Genomic DNA, 17,797 nt, shown 5'->3' with positions numbered 1-17,797 from the left:
TAGGCAGTTTTCTCTTTCTGATATGCTGTTTTATCTTTTAAGTGCCACTACAAGTGCTATGGCTCCCGAGGTTTCTATGCTCAGCCATATACCTGCAGTGACAGATTCTCATTTTAAGATGAAAGCATTTCTACAGATTGTAAAAACTTTCTGTCCTGCAGTTCCTCATAGACCCATCTGTGTATTTAATGCAGACAGTTCCCCAGTTTACGTCATTTAACTTTGGAAAGTCCCACTTCATTTTTTTAGCATGTCAGGTAATATATTTTTCTTTTTGGTAACAATTCATTTAACAAACATAATTAATCTCTGGAACTGGTCTGTGCATGGCCCAGGAATACTGGAGCGATTAGGGGATGTCTCTTTCCTGTAGCACTGTGGTTTTAAAGGCAGCAAGTGAGATGAGTCCTTTTTCTCCCTGTGGGGCACCAAGGTAACCAAAAATCAGTCAAGGCTGTGAACCAGGAAAAATTCAGTTCAAATGGCAGAATGTTTTTAACCAAGATTAAGAAGGGAGCAGCCTTTCCACATCTGCACTGATGGAAGAGGCTGAGTCAGGCACTGATGGTGCCATCAGTGTTTGCGTCCACTGCCAAGAGCAGCACAAAGCAGCTCTGCTCCAGAAGCCATCAGGACACAGAACTGGCCACTGGCGGAGCCCAAGGCCAGCAGATGGGAGCTGTGCTGTGCTCAGCTGGCTCTGAGCACAGGGAGCACCAACAGAGCGCTGCCCGTCGGCCACGACACACCAGGAATGGGAGACCAACCAAAAGCATGGGCTGTGCTTCTCTGCTGCTTTTTTAGTTACAGATCCACACTGACACCATTGCTCAGGGTCACCCTGTAAAAGTCCCTGTAAAAGCATGGTGACTGTGGGGAGCACAAAAAATGTTTCTGCTCACTTATCTTTCTTCCAAAGCTCATCACTCAGAAATCCTATTTCTAACAACTGTGCAAGTTGCAACTGTTGCAGCTGTTCAAGTTAAGGATTATTTCCAAATGCAAGACTGTGCCTTTTTGCATGAGTGAGACAAGCCTCCTCTATGTTTGTCATTTCCCCAGCAAGGGTGAGTGGCTGCTTAGGCCCTGAAAACCTCATTTTCTGTCGCAATATTTTTGTTTGTTTGTTTAATAGGGGAGGGAATTGTAGGAAATTAGAAGGGTGGGAATTGTTGGGAGCAAGAGTGTATTCAAGTACCTGAATTGTTGAGCTCACCAGCAAGTAAACAAATTGAGCTGAGCTTTTGCTGTATTTTGGTATTCATTTTTTTCTGCTTCTATCAATATCTCAAGTTTGGATATATGTTTTTAAAATTTTTTTCAGGAGTGTGTTCATTAACAAACAGAAGAAAATTCAGGTTCATACTATTTTCAATTACTTGATTTGTTTGAGGTTAGCCACCTAATTTACAGCATGAAGTACCTGAGTGATGTATAGGAACATGGTTCTCCCCATTCATTTTATAACATACAACTTTATATTTTTATTTTTTGAGATATATTTGCAGTCATGCTGCAAATAACACACAGTCTTGGGGAGGCAGAACAGTATTCATATATATTTAGCAGGGCCCATTTAAGTTAATATAAAATCACTGTTCCTTGAGATTACATAGGAAAGAAGTTTTACTGCAAGTGTGGAGGCATGAAGGCGCTATTTTGGGGGCACAAAGCAGTATAATAGTAGTTTCTGGAAAGCAAATAACAATCCTAATCTATAATCTCATTAAAATATCAAAGCAAATTCATTGAGGCTCCTGAGAAGTAACATCACAATGCCATCAAAATGTGAGGTTACTGGAAAGCAGGACATGACTTTGACAATGATGATTATTTCCACACATGACAGTGAGGAGCTGCCATACCAAATGCTGTTCCCTGTGGTTTTTAGGCCTTCCTGGATTTCAGCTGTACAAAACCAGGTGTCTGCTACCAGATCCTACATCCACATGTAAAGTCACATCTCTCATTTTTAATTGTATGCAATACCATTATTGACTATCTAAAAAAGGCTTTGTGCTGTGTATGTTTTTTAGTTTCACTGTGCCTGAATGTTTTATTGGAACATTTACTCAGGTAACTTGAGAATTACTGGGCAGTAAATGCACCTAGTTAGGGAACTTAGCTGTGGGACTTTATATTATTTTTCAAGTAATGGGCTAAGGTGCAACTATTTTTTGTCTAATTACTCCTCTTTGAAGGCTATGAGTTATCCTTTGCTACAGATTAACCTTGCAGGTTTTGAAGTATTAATGAAAATAAACCTGTGATTCCAGAAGGGAAGCACACAACTTTTTTAATGCATGTATTGCATAGGAGAAATTATTTTCATACATTCCCTGTTCAGTTTTAGTTCTGATTATTGATTTGAATGGATTTTCACTTAAAGTTGATCTCTCAGTCATAATGAGTAATATTTGACATCTGATCTTGAGCCATAAAGGTCTTCATATTTTAGCTGTATCCAGGTCATCAGTGTCTGCAGCCATCCATTGGCCACATTTTCTGCTTTCACAGTACTTCTGATCATTTGAAATATGTTTCCTTGAGGAGAATTCCAGTCTTAAAATTCCCTAGTAAAAACTCATGACTCAGTGTTTTTAGTGTTCAGATCTTTAGGGATACTGAGCCACATATTGCTGATTCAGTAGCACATGAATTCTGTAATGTTCTAATTACTGTCTACAGATGTACAAACAAGTATTTGGTCCAAAAGATTGATTCATTGCATCTGCCTTAAATACCCAGGTTCCCTGTCAAACTGGGAGATACCTTTCAGAATGAAATTTTCAAAGTCTTTAAGATGACACCTGTCTCTCTAGCCTTTATAAAGCAATTATTTCCTAGCAGGGCTATTCAGCTTCCCACAGCCAGTGAGGAGCTGCCCAGAACCAGTGCATAGGGAGCTCAAGAAGGGAATGGTCTGAACTATACCCAGAGAACTGCCCTGCACAGGGCAGCTTAAAATCCAGACTTGCTATACCAGACTGTTAATTTTAATTGGTTTTCTCCAGTCATGGGAGACAGAGGTAACAAAGATTACCTGTAAAAGGCAATCTGATTTTCACTGCATTTTCCACTGGTGAGGGCTAGGAACAAGCAGACTGGTGTTTACAGATGTTGACAAGTTCCTCCTTATTTCCATGAAATTAATTACCTACATATTTTCTAATCTCCCTTTACATGATGTAGGAAAAAAAAAGTCTGATTGCCAATCTCAGTTATTTAAACACTTTGGAAAACACTGCCATATGTTGACATGTATGTAAAAGCCCTGATCTTGAACATGTAATTTTCATTCATCCTTAATGCAGCTAAATGCTTTTGTTTTCCCAATCTCTGAGCAGACTGGGAGCTGTTTGCTGCAAAATCCAATTCTTTATTGCATGAGACTGCAGCTAATTCAGGGACCATCTGTGTGTACTTATAACTTAAATCATTCCTTTCAATGGGTTTTATATTGTGCTTGTCAGGATTCAGCTTCATCCTCAGTGGTGTTGCCTGTTTACCTAGTTCTGCCCTTTCCCAATGGAACTCATCACTTTCCTTCTGAGCTTGCACATAAACAATCTTGAGACAGCATCATATTTTACAAGTTTTCCTCATTTTGGTGAGCCATGCAAAAAGGGCACTCTTCTGCACCGCTAAATTGCAAAGGATTCTGTGCTGGAATTGCTGCCCATCCTCCCAGTGCTCGCTCTCAGTTGCACAGCACTGCCCCATGAAGCATCCAACAGCAAAGAGTAATTGTGACCCTAAACACAGGCAGGGCAGGGCAGGGCAGGGCTGTCCCACTCCAGCCTTCCTGATGTCCATGTGTCCTTGTTCAGACCAGTGAGGAGGAGCAGGTGTCTGTAGAACAATGGTTGGCACCTTGAAGAGTCCACTGAAGATTCATGTGACACATGAAGCACCTCCTGATGGATGACTTCTTTCAGAGAGCATGACAATAGCAGAGAGAGAGATAATTAGCTCTAAGGTAGCTGTCTGAGGTACCATGAGCAATGATGCCTGAGGCTTTACTGCAGCTATAGAACCATTTGCCAAACACTGTGTTGCTGTGAGTATTCTGTATATCTAAGCCAGACGGACTTAAGGTACTGCAGGCAGATCAGCTGCAACCCTTGTGCACAGGCAAGTGCTCTTCAACTTGCTTTCTGTACATTTTCTGTCTTTTCAGAAACGTCAATATCTCTTTTTAGGCCCAACCACTTATAGGAGGTATAAAGGGTCTGTGTTTCTGATGAGGGATTAATCTCCCTGAACTCCAGTTCTCAAGTACTTGCAGCTGGAGCTGCAGTACTGGCTGACATTTCTTCAGCACCCTGCTCTGTGTCATCAGCTCATAAGATCTTAACATGCAGCTTTTTATTCTGTGAGGATTTTTCTGAAAGTTCTAGTTCTTCTGTGACTCTAAATTTTTCATAATGTGACTTCTTTTTTGTTGTGGAAAATGTTTCATCTATAGCCACAAGCGCTGGAAAGGAAATGAAGGATTAACATCGATAATTACTAATGCCACATGGTTTTTAAAAGCCTCAATTGAAATTACCAAAAGTTGATCACTGCTAAATGTAGCCCCCAATCAGAACTGGAGACAACTTTGGCAAGCAGTGCATGCTGTGGTTACTGTCAGCTGCCCAGCTGCAGGAATGTCCAAGTCTTCTCATCCTGAATCGTGGTCTCCTCTGAGGAAAGGAGCTGAAGGACTCCCCAGCATTACAGGGATCTGCAGGTAGATAAAGGAGCAAACAAAAAGTAATCAAAATTAGAAACAAAACGGTTTCATGTCAGGTGCGTAAGGTACAAAAGAGGAGGAAAGGGAAAAATGACAAATCTAGAGGTGCTCTGAGAAATGGAAGAATGCAAGCAATGAATGAAGGTGGTTTCAAGGAGAGGAAACAGCGAGGGAGGAGCACAGAAGAGAAATGTGGGTAAGTCCCTTTCAGGCAGAACCATCAGCATGCCCGTTCCCATCTGAGTGTCCATCCTCTCCTGTGGAGTCTTGCTGAACAGGAATCTGCCAGATGGTGATCTGAGGTGAAGGAAAGCAACATACCCTTAAACATCTGTCCAGGGACATTTTGTACTTGGAGAAAGGGACAGTCAGGAGAAATCCCTTGGGAGAAGGAAGGAAACCTTGACACTGGTTTACAGGGAGTATTGCTTCTCTCAGCTATTTATACTGCACATACATTGCAACAGAATCTGTGCCTCTGTACGATGTGAAGCACATTTCAAGAGCTGCACTCAAATGAAAGGGAAATACAGTGGAAAAATACACCATGGGATTTTTGTTCCCAAGAAACTCAAGACAATCCTGCTGAATGACAATTTATCTCCATTTAAGGGTTTCATTCACAAATTATGTTTGTGTTGTGTCTTCAGCTGTTTTAAAACCTGAAAAGTGATTTTATGTAACGTAGTTTTTTAATTTGGGTTAGTTTTTTGGTGTTTTGGTGCCTTTTTTTTTTTTTTTAGACATGTATTATAGCGTTATCTAAATGTGTGATGAATGTTCCATCAGCACTCTACTTCATTAAAACTCAATGATTTTCTGTTGTGCAGATCTCCTTAACAGTTTTCTGGGAAGAACCATACAGATACATGCTATGAAAGTCAGAGGAAAAGTGTAGGAAACAAATACTCTTTAAAAGAACAGAAAAGACAGTAGAAAATTAGATACAGAAATGAGAGGAAAAAAAGGTAAAATGTAAAGAAATAGAAATGAAGACCAAGACCTAAAAGAACCACCTATCTTCATAAAGTTAATTATACACTAAGAAACATTAGTTTTTAAACAAATTACACAATATTTCTGTAGATAAAAATATAACCTGCTATTGCACAATTCTGCCAGAAGGCTATGTAAGCCTGCAAATGCTCATTCTCTTATAAGAAAATCTCCTCTTAAATATTTTTTATCTTGTTTCTCCAATGAGTGCAAAAAATCAACAAATTGTGAAGTGCATTACTTCTTGCATCTTCCTTTAGTATTTGAAAACTGTATTGTACAATTTTACCTGTATTGCCAGGACCTTGATTCTGCACTTTGTCATTAAAAAGAAGCCCAGGAACATCAGTAGCATTTTCTGACATGTGGTAAAAAACATTTTTTGACATTAATGTTGCTCCTAAGAGTGCAGAGTCAGCACATAAATGGGCTGCTTTTGGTAATTCTGATTGTCAAACATGGACCCCCTGCCACACAGAGCTTTTATCTCAGCAATCACAGAAAACTGCAAAACTCCCAAGGCTTCCCAGGGTTCCTAAAAAATTTTAAGCATTGTAAGATCTTCCCAAATAAGTGTATGCTTATTAAAGAAAAGATGATCTACATAAAACCAGAGGTTATTGTAGTGCCTTGACTAGAGTTATACAACCCTCACTAGAGGGGCTTTTCTCTTAATTCCAATTTCATGCATTTTTTAGCAATGGAGAACAATGAGGGAGATGTATTTACTAGCAGTAAGTTGTTAAGAGGAGCTTACAGTATTCAGTGTAAATGTCTAACACAGATCTTATTACGAGGTAAATGGTAATAACCTAAAATGCACTCAGAATGCCACTGTGCACTCTGCTTATGTGAGTCAATTATAGCAAATGGGAGAGTTTTCCAGAAGAAAAAGCTGTTTGGCTCATCTCCTCTTAGTACACAGCCGTAATTTTAAACTCTATGTATCATGGCTTCATTTCACTAGATAAATTAGTAATAAATAAATCCATCACTTATTTGGGTTGTAACCTTAGGAAATCTCTCCTGCCTTTACTTTTCTTCTCTTTTTTATATGTCTTATCAATCTCATTAGATTTCCAAGTCAGGGATTGCCGTCGCTCGCTAAGAAGCCCGGGCGGCGCTCCACAGAGCACGAGACAGCTGGAAAGTCGCGAGCGGCCGCAGTCTGTCTTAGCCAGGAAACAGCAGGCTGCTGAAGGCAGAGCTGCTCCCCGGCCACCTGGAGCCCCTTGGCGATATAGCTCAAGGAGGCGCTCCAGAAGAGCAGGGTGCGGATGCTTGGCAGCGGCAAGGCGAGATGAGTGGAGTGGTTGAAGTAAAGCGAGAATCAGCCAGTTGTCCGTGGGAAGAAGGAAGGTTTATTGAGGGCAGGAACGATACAGAAGGGATGGGAGCCACGAACAACTGACCAAAGATCCTCCCCCTGGTCAGGCCTTATAAAGCCGACCCCAGGGGGAGGGTGAAACAAACATAACCAATCAATAGACATTACATCAGCACAGGAGACAAATCAACAGAAAACAGAGGAGTGGCCTTCCCCCCTAGCCCAATCACCACCCGAACCCCGAAGAACTTTCTGGATCTGGGGAGTGGGGCGGGGGTGATGGACAGGGGGGTTGCCCGGACAACGAAGGAGGGGGAACATTGATGGACAACGAAATTTACATGAAATAAGGAGGACCCGGCTGACTGACATATAACGAACACTGGGGGTGGGGAGGGAACCCTAGAAATCCCCTTGCTCAAGTCGCCATCTTTAACTAACAGAACTTAATGGGAATAAAATATAAAACTTACAAAACTCAACTTTAGAACAACAAAACAACACGTACCCCAACAAGGGATTATCCTGTGACATATTTTGCTCTCAGCTATGGCTCAGTAAAAAAGACCTTGATCTCATTTGGAGTCTGCTCACTACTGTAATGTAAAGTAATGTTAATAAAGAGTTCAAAATAGTAATACTTCTGTTGCTGTCCTTGAAGACTATTCTGTAGACCAACAGTCAAAGGGAGTAGACTTCAATCGAAGGAAGTTTTCTTTTTTCATTTATTACCACAGCCTTTTCTTTCTCTGCATAACTCTTATCTGCTCTCAGCTCTTCTGCTCAGTGCTGTCCTGAACACTCCTTATCTACCTCAGAAGTCCGCTCATCAAATATTTATAAATTAGATGAATGTTTCATCACCTCTTAAGTTAAATACACAGATTTCCCTTTCTAAACCGTTCTTCTAATCCCCATCAGCCCCTGGATTTCATTTGGTGGTTTGCCTTTGGCCATCCAGTATTTCGTGCAAAGGTACCCTTTTTCCTACAGGCAGCGCAAACAAAATATCACCAAGAAAATTTATGGCCTTAAAAAATTGCTTCACAAGACCTGAAATAGCAAAGCATTCTTATTAATCCTGAATGTGCCATACTACAGGAAAGTAACATGGATCCCCAGTGACAGACCATAAACCACGCTTCTACCAGTTTTAGTACCTTTCTCAGAAGAACAGCTTCTGTGTTTAAATTTTAAAATAAATGTTAGATATTTAAAGCAAAAGGATTCCTTTTGCCCTTCAGATGCTTAGCCAGTCATAAGGCACAACAGGAACTCCTTTGCCAGCACTGACATCCGGCTCTTGTGCTTCTGGTGCCACAACGGATTACACTTTACAGAAAATGAGAACAGCTAACAGCAGGTCCAGGAAGGCTCAGCCTTCCCCCTTCCCCCACCTTTTAAAGGCTTGGATTCAAAATGTGATTCACAGCTCCTATATGACTTTTTCCTGTGTAGATATAAATTCAAAACAGTATGACAAGCAACAAATGTTTGCTTTTCTTTTGGGGGGTATGAATACAGCACACATTTTTCAAATAAAATAACTGAGAACAATATATTAAGTGATGGACTTTTTTTACACACAGAGCTATTTTTTCAAGGTCATAATATGTTCCCAGTCAAATCCAGAGGAGCTTCACAACTGATTGCAGTGGCACTGGGATATTGCATTAAAGTCCAGGTTCTTTCCTCAGAACTTAGCTTTCATATATGCAAATTCAGTGGTGTGTGTATGACATTGTATTATGAAAACTTTCTCATGATTCACAGTATTATTTTTGTGACTCCAAGTGAGAGCTGGTAAAACAAGAGACAAACTAGCAGAATCCATCTGCTTGAAATGTTTTGTGAACAATCACAACCTATCTAAAAAGCAAAATGAGAAGAAAAGCAGCTTTGTTTTCTTGTAGGGTGATTTGAGTAATTTTCATTCACTTTTTTCCATTCTGTTTTCCTTCATTCTCACATGGCATTCTCCAGTCTCTCTCTTCCCTCCTCCCATTTCTGCCATCTTAACCATTACATAAGAATATAAACACACTTCTGCTCTTAAGGTAGATGGACTTTTTTTTTTTTTTAGAACATTTCTGCTGAATGTTGTGTTCTAATATAATTCAGTAATGGCTTTTCATGGATATTATCTCAGATTTTTAGAGAGGCCAGCTCCAGACAGCTTCACCTGACCAATTTTTATGCTCATGATAGCTCTAGTGATGGGGAAGGTTATAAAACTAACCCAGTGACTGTCAGAGGTGTTCAGTTGCCCAAGCATAAGTGTCTAGTGATGAGATACCCTGGGGCATCTGAGACCTCCCCACAGTGGTAGCAGACACAATAGAGGGGCCCTGCTACCTCTTACCTCTATTTGGACCACTGAATCAAGCCACTTTTCTTTGAAGATAAACTGATGAAGGAGCTCTGTTCCCAGAACTAAGTATATCTCTGACAGCTATAAACATTCTATAAGGGAGCCTAGATGCCATAATGGTTTAGGAAGACCTACATATACATGTTTAGATCATATACCTTGGTTTAGAGCCAAGTTTCATTCACATGGTTTCAACTGGCACCAGTAGAATTATGATCATTGCCACACATTGCCACAAAACCACATTACTTGGTGACAATTTTGATGCCAAAGCAACGTGGGCTTCTCAGAAGATTAAAAAAAAAACCCTACCCAAAAGAACCAAATGCCAACAACCTGTTACTTAACAAACACTTGTAAAGGAAAGGGATGTCTCCACTAAGTTTCTTGATACACAACCAAAATTATACCAGAGCAGATAAAGTATAGGGATCACCTAATACCTTCCATCTGCCATGCTGAAATCTATGCAGAGGATGATCCTTATCCAGAGCAGGAATAAAGCCTCTCACTTTGACACAGCATGAACTGTAATTCCAAAGACTTCTAAGTATTAGCAGATAATCTGGTGCTAAAATAAAGTAATTACTATTAATCTTCTAGTTGATATATAGAGTCTGCAATGTTTAAGAAATTATTGCCTTTCTGAGCTTGAGGCTGTAGTGTAAATAGCTTTTGAAAAAAATAAACTTCCACTCTTCCAGTTCAGAAACAACTGACTGGCTTTAGTGAACTCTAATGCAAAGATTTTGGTTCCATACACCAATTAAAGCCTGTTTGTAAACATGGTGCTTTATCAATACAAAAGTGCTAGATTAAAATCAGTACTGTAACTGATGTTATTTTTCCAGAGGAGAGGCATGTATTTTATCTATTATATAATGGAGATTAACTAGCTACAGACCTTAACAACAGTGAGATGAGAAGTCCTTGAAAAGCAGCAACACCAAGTCATGATTCAATCCCACACAGCTATGGCAGATTCAAATAACTGTAGATGACAGAAGGTCATCTTGAGACAGTAAAACCTTCCATGGAGTTTTACATGGTGGCCATTTCTCAGTCTTCATGCCAGAGTCAGCTTTGATGATGCTCTGTGCTCTTGATCCTGCAGTGTGCTGAGAAATCTGAAACAATGCCTAATCTAAGGCAGATAGAAGTGTTTAGAGCTTCATCTGCTTCTGATTTACCTGCACAAAGTGTTGGGAAGAAGTGTATAATGAAAAATGCTGGCCAGGCTAATGCATGAAGAATTATTTCTTCAGTAAAGTAGAAACCTGGCAGTTATACACAACAGACAAAGAGCCCTTCTGATGAGAAAACAAACAAACAAACAAACAAAACAAAACAAAAAACCCCTATTCTAATGTTTTACTAAAGCAACCCCTCTTCTTCAACCCACTAAATTCCCCAATTCTGAGATTATAAAACAGTATTCAATCTGGGGCACAGCAAGACAACCTAAATGTTTCGAATTTAGGTTTTGTCAAATAACAATGGGTTTCTACTGTCCCTTGTGTTAGTGGTTTTCACTGTCATTTATAACTTTACTTACACATTTTAGCACCACATCAATTGATAAAACTGATAGGCTCATTACTTGGGGCACAATCAGGGTCTGTACACTTAGGAAGAAAATACTTCTGAGATTATGTGATCTTGACTGTGCTTTAAGTGTCTGAAGTGGAGCATTTCAAGGAGGCACCAAAAGGAAATGTATAATGAATGATGTCCTGAAAATTTCATGAAATTTGTTTTCTGATGGAGAAAACCAGTTAACTTATGACTCTGTCTGGTCTGACACTACATGTCTAAAGCCATTTTAATGCAATCAGTGAAGCTTGAAACTGTGGAAAGCTAACACAGTCTTAAAATGGGACGCATTTTGATTAAATAATCTTTAAAATCAGCTTTATTTTACTGTATCTATCTCCATAGTGTTTTCTGAGTCTTAATTTTACCAATAAATTAATACTGATCACAAGTCTATTCTGAATGAAAATAAAAACACATTGATGCCAAGACTATGTGAAATTACACCAGGTACACATGCTATTAATGGAAGCCAGTGCTGCTGAATACTCAGCTAAGACAACAATTAAAGTATAATGTGTTGTTCTTTCAGGCTTTTATGCAATGGAGGCTATTACAAGCACTCCTTCACTTCTATCAGATAATTTATAGGGGAAAAATTGGGTATTAGGAAACAGTTAATAATATGGAAAATGAGATAATGAACAGAAAGCACTAAAGCTTTTTGAAAACCAGAGTTTCTGTAAAATCTCTTGATCCCAACAGCCTTGTAAATACCCTGAGGTTTAATCAGCTCACCAGAAATGGATTGCATGCAGGGTAACTCTGCTGCTCCTTTACTTGTACTGGCTATGGGGGCCATGCATCAGGCTTAGGGTGCAGCGTCTGCTCTGAAGTCTGCGCTCACTAAAATTTTGGTTCCATCTCATTTCATTAGAGTGGGTAAGGCCTTAGCCAATGTCTGTGCAAAAAATGGGCAAGAATTAGAGAACAGGCTGAAACTCATTTGAGTCTGTTGGGAGAAGCAGAGAAAATGGTGGTGCAGTCCTAGACTCTGACTTAAAGTTTGTGGCCCTTAAACACAGGAGGGTGAAAAGCACAGGGATGGCCTTAGCACAGGGATGGCCTTAGCACATGCTGGTCCTCAGTCTGGACACAGATTCCATTTTGCTGTTTTGGCATGGGTAGAACTGAAGTACTCATTCTAGATGTGACTTGCCTTTTCTATTTCAGCCTTGATCACCTTCAAATTAGACTACCAAAACTTGAGGCTCCATGGTGCAGGAAAAACCAGCACTGCAAAGCCAGTGCTCATTTGCCTCATGGTCTCCGAACTGTTCCCCAGGTGTGGAGCTGAGCCATGCCTTGGATAGCACAGAACCTGTCTGAAGAACCCTTTATTTACTTTGGGTGTAGTTACAGGGGTGAAATGAGCTGAGGGACTGATTGCCTCCTGTTCTAAAGGAAAGGGCATCGCCAGAAGGGCATTTCCCATGAAGTGTGGAACTGATTTCACAGAGCTGCCACAAGATCTTCTCATGCATGCAGAGGTTATTGATCTGGCAGCTCTCAGGGAAATCTTACAGATTTGGTCAGAAAGAGAGGCAAAGTAGAGTTTTTTCTGTTGGTTTTCCTCATTGGTTAGATGTCTGAAGCTTTTACTTATGCCTAGGGGCTTTTTTTGTTTGTTTGAGTCTGTGTAAACAACTGTAATTACAAATCTATTAAATTAAAGTCCATAGAGATTTTGTATTGATTTTTTATTGTTGTTTAAATAAAAAAAAATGCAGGTCTGTGTCATTTTTTTAAACTGCACAGATGAATATAAAATCCAGATATGTTCCAATAATGATTATTTTTACTTTCTGTAATAAAGTAGGATTACTGAGGTGAGACTTCAAGGAAGAACATTGCAGACCACCACACTGAAGATGTGGTTTTTACTTTCAGAAAAATTTAGAGTTTAATTAAAAGCTTTAAAGAGGGACTTAATCAGTCTTAGATTTCAATACATCCATAATAAACAGGAACATGAAAGTCTATTTGTACAAAGTCAGAGATATGCACAATGATGCCTTTGATGACAGAAAAGCACATCAGGTTGTTTACCAAATGCAATCTCAGCCTTCCTATCTCCTCCGCTCTCCACCTAATTATCACAAATTTCAGGGGGAAAAAAAGGGATTTACTTGTCCTGATGTACATTAAGAAAGTTATCCTTAGGTCTGCAAGGTTTGCAGTGCAATTTTTTAGCATCCAAAATGTTTCCATGGTAAATTAACATGTGTTACACGTTAATTGTATGAGTATCTAGTCTTTCACCACAGCATTGATCAGAAGATGGTTTCTCTTGCTCAAATGTTCCTGTCTCTGTTTCTCAGTTTTATCTGTTGTGACAGATGAGCTTTGAGTTTCAAATGGAAGGTGATAATGTGCTAGTCACATCATCCCATTTGATTAGTTATTTCGTAAAACTATTTTGATGACTAATCACTTTCACCATGTCAAAATGAATCCTACTCAGTTTGAAAGGTACTGTACAGACACAGTAGTAATGGCTTAAAATTACATGAGGATAATGAGTTTAAAAAATTTAAAATGCAGAAACATTAATTCTCTACACAGTTTGTAAACCACACCTATGCCTGTGCATAGCAATAAGGGAACAAGACTGTCTCCTGAAGTGTACTTTGATGACATATATTGTATTATTCTTTTCAGAAGCCAGTATGGCTCTCTGTCTTAGAGTCAATTAGGTTTTATACCCTTACACTTCTAATTGGAAGGCTGTTTAAAATTCTTGTTTCTCTCATGGTTAAAAATCTCCTCATATCCAGCCTAATTGCATCCATAGTTAGTATATATGCATTTGTTCTTGTGTCAGCACTGTCCTTTACCATAAATAGTTTTGCTCCTTCCTGATGCTTACCCATCAAGGATCTTTATAGAGCAATCATATCCTCTCTCTGAGACTTCATCTGATGGACTTAATAAGCAAAGCTTTTTTAGTAACTTTTTATGAAAAGCCTCTCCATTCTACTGATCCTCCCAGTAACTGTTGTGTTTCTGATCCAGATTTTGATTTAACTTCTTAAAAAATAATATTTTAGAGGGATTCTTCTCCAGCATCTTGAACAATCCCTAATGATAATATGATCCACCTGTTAATTGGATCCACCTATTAATATGATCTACATATTAATATTGCATTTGACTTTTTCTTTTTTTGTTGTTATTTATGGTGTTTCAAGCATTGACTGTGCATGCCAGTCACTGCTCTTCCCAAGACTTTCTCTACCTACTGCTTTGAAAGTGTACACTTTTGCATTTTCTAAAATCACTAGCACTTCTGCTGTGATTAATCACAAAAATAAATGCAGAATATCTGTTATTCTGCAGAGTATCTCTCTCTGCACTTGATTTATGAGTAATTCAACTTTATGTCAATCTGAATAGTGAGAATCCAGAGAAATATTATTTCATGACTTTGTTCAAGAGATTACAGGCTTAAAGGTCCTGAACTTTTCTGAGATGACTTCAGAGTTTGTTAGCAATGATTAACCAAGATTCAAGTTTTTAAATCAAGTCTTAAAGACCTTACAACTATCAGTACAGATTTTAAAGATATAATTACAGACATCATAGATGAATTCTCAAAATCTCAAATGAGTCCCATAGAGTAGGAATGCAGAGCTCAAACTGAAAAATCTACCTAGTGTTTTGGGTAAAGCAGATCAACATTGACAAATTACATAATGAGGCAACAATACCTCTGTCTTGGAGAACGCAAATTAAAAATTTGTTGTGTAAAGGAAAAACAGTGCAGAAATACTCTCAGGCATCAAACTTTCATCAAACTCTGTAACATGTGAATCTGGCCATTTTAGACACCTAAAAATGCAAATTTCAAAACTTAAGAAGATGGACTGAGTATAAAGAATAAGCCAGACAAATAAAATCATTCACCCTTTTGTTTTCTTCTCTTTTTTTCCTTTTTATTTCCCCTTCGATTTTATGAGAACACGGCAACTGGAAAAATAATTTTGCCAGAAAACCTTTCTGCTGAAAGACTGGGATAGATCTGACATACCTTTACAGCCTAAAATATAATGTGTCCTTGATTTAAGAAATCTGACTCAGAACAGAACAAAATTATGAGCCAGGGAAATTCTTACAATTAAAAGTGATTGCTTTTGCAGTGAACCTCTTCACTGCAGGCAGTTACTTCAAGGGCTTTGTCAGTTTGAATGAGTTTTCCAGCAGCTGTCACACATCTTTAGCCAATTTTTCCTTGTCACACTAAAGAACCAGAATGACTGTCCTAAGCTGTTATGAAAACCACTTGGATACCTTGGAATACTTTTAAGTGAAATTTCTGTGGCATTTCTTGAACTTATTTGGGATGGCAGCCTGGCTCTCTGGGACAGTCTGCTGATACTCAGGGCAAGTGCAGTGCAGATGCATTTTCCTGCAGAGTCTTGCAAAGGAATGTAGCTGTACTTGATCAAAGTGTGAGAACCTCTAGGAGGAAGGATGGCCTCAGGGAATATTCTGCCCCACACCCTCTGTGTGACCATGGTCAAAGCAGTCTGTCAAGCAGAGCTGAGGAGGGGATGATACTTCAGCACTTAGTGTGGAAACACTTCAGTGAATGATGGTGGGATGTGTGGATGGGGCTCAGAGAGAAAACTTTGCTCATGGCTATCATTATGCCAACCGTTACCATCAGCCATGGTAAAAGGGGAAGGTACCTTGGGATACTGACATACTAATGTAGATCTTTGGCTTCAGGGATTGCTCTTGCTCTCACAATTCAGAACACAAGCAAGGAAGGTTATAACTGTCCAAGCCTATCAGACAGAAAATCAAACACCTAAGATCTGGTCATTGGTATTTCTGTCTTCACCTCTATTGTGAGTCTGATTTGTAGTTGGTGGGGGTTTTGAATTCTTTTGATATATTTAAAATGCTAAAACTGGCTATTAGCATAGAGTTATACCAAACCAAAAGTAGAGCCCCTTTTATCATTTTATTAAATGCTACTGCTAAAAAACACCTCATGGTGGTGTAAGAGTATCTACACTAACTAACTAACTAACTAAGCATGTAAATTCTTTTAATCTTCAGACAGAATTTAACACCTGTTTGCTTGTGAGCCCTGTGAAAATCTCAGTCCTAATCATATCTGCTTATCCATTACACTTTTTGGGTTATATGTCAGATACTCCACATGGCTGTACTGTGGTCAATGAGTTATGAGCTAAAAAAAGTTTGAGGTGAAGGTCATGACAGAGCCCATGGTTTTTCCTGTGGGCTTTCCCCAGTGAACTCCAAACATGCCAGCTTCTGCTGAGGAAAAGGGTGCTCAGTCAGACAAGTGCTGAGCTCTGTGCACAATGTGCTACCTGCTCAGTTAATCATGAATCTGAGCCCATCCAAGATCACCTGACTGTGCACTCCAAGGCTGACTGAGTCCAGTGTTCTGAGGATGCTCTGTGGACAGATAAGCCACAGGCAGCCACATCCATGAGAAGCTGCCTGAAACTGGTAATTGATAAGCATAGTATAGATCTTTTGTTCATAAGCTTCCATAACATTCTGCTTTTGCCAGTGTCCTAAGTGGAACAGAAATATGTGACACAAGTATCAGAACAAGAAATTAGCAGAATAAATCCGAGGGAAGTGTCCCTCATAAAAGCATTAGGTCACAGAGTGCAATTTAAGTGGTGGTCTATCTTTTTCTGCCTAGAGGGGCAGATGGGTAATGGGATCTGAAACTGAACACTCTTTGCTCAGACTGACTCTACCTCACTCTACCTCATTGCTGACCTAATCACAAATTCATGGCTGCTGTAAAAAACTCAGGCTGTGAGCTTTATTGACCCAAGCAAGACATCCAGCAATTCAGGAGAGACCAATCTAAGCATCTCGTTTCATTTTCTTTCATGAAGGCAAGGGCCCACATCACTTTCAAGTTCATTTCAGCTTTCTTGTGTGCTTCAGCAGAAAACAACCCCCCTATGTACACTTTTGGGCCACTAAAATTATATTAAATTTATCTATGCTAAATTTCACAAGAGCTTTTAAGGGCAACATTTTACATAGTTAGCCATACAGAGAAGTGTATCATGCTGAGGAAAAAGAACAAAATTTATATATGAAAGTGTGTAATGTCTGGGTTACTGTATCCTTTAAATAGGATACTCCTGGAAAAGAGTGCAGAACTGCACAGAGCTTCTCAGAAGCAGGGTTCAGCAAGTACCCTGTCTGCTTGTGTAACACCACAGGGGATGAAAAAAATTAAAATCTTAAGATATTGAAAATCAGGCTAACACAGAATGAATCAAAAGACAGGGTCAGGAACAGGAGTTTCTAAATATATATATATATATATATGTATATACATATATATTTGGAATTTCCTTTCTTTTACTTGGAAGTTCCCATAGATATTCTTTCACTCAAGCTTTCATTCACTAAATCAATTTTACTGGAAATATATTCAGTTTCCCAGAAAAAAACTCTGTACCTTTCTTCTATGACCGAAGCACCAAAAAATTGACTAAGAAGGACTTTTCCCACTGTATATGGTAGAATCAACTTATATCTATAAAAATTATTGCCTTTCATTTTTTTGTTTGAGACATGGACACTCTAAAAGTTAATATGATTTTAGGTTGAACATTTGCTAGTTAAACGGCCCTAAACCTGAGTGAGTAGTTTAATTCACTTTCAAACTGAAAATAGTGAAAAGAATTGCAAACACTAGAGTACTGGATAAAGATGCTCAATCACGGATTCATAGCTTTCATTTTCTTTAAAATCATGTTTT

Source organism: Geospiza fortis, unplaced genomic scaffold (genome assembly GCF_000277835.1).
Source record: "Geospiza fortis unplaced genomic scaffold, GeoFor_1.0 scaffold424, whole genome shotgun sequence".
Taxonomy (NCBI): Eukaryota; Metazoa; Chordata; class Aves; order Passeriformes; family Thraupidae; genus Geospiza; species Geospiza fortis.
The sequence above is the reverse complement of the archived record's forward strand: the minus strand, read 5'-3'. Positions refer to the sequence as shown.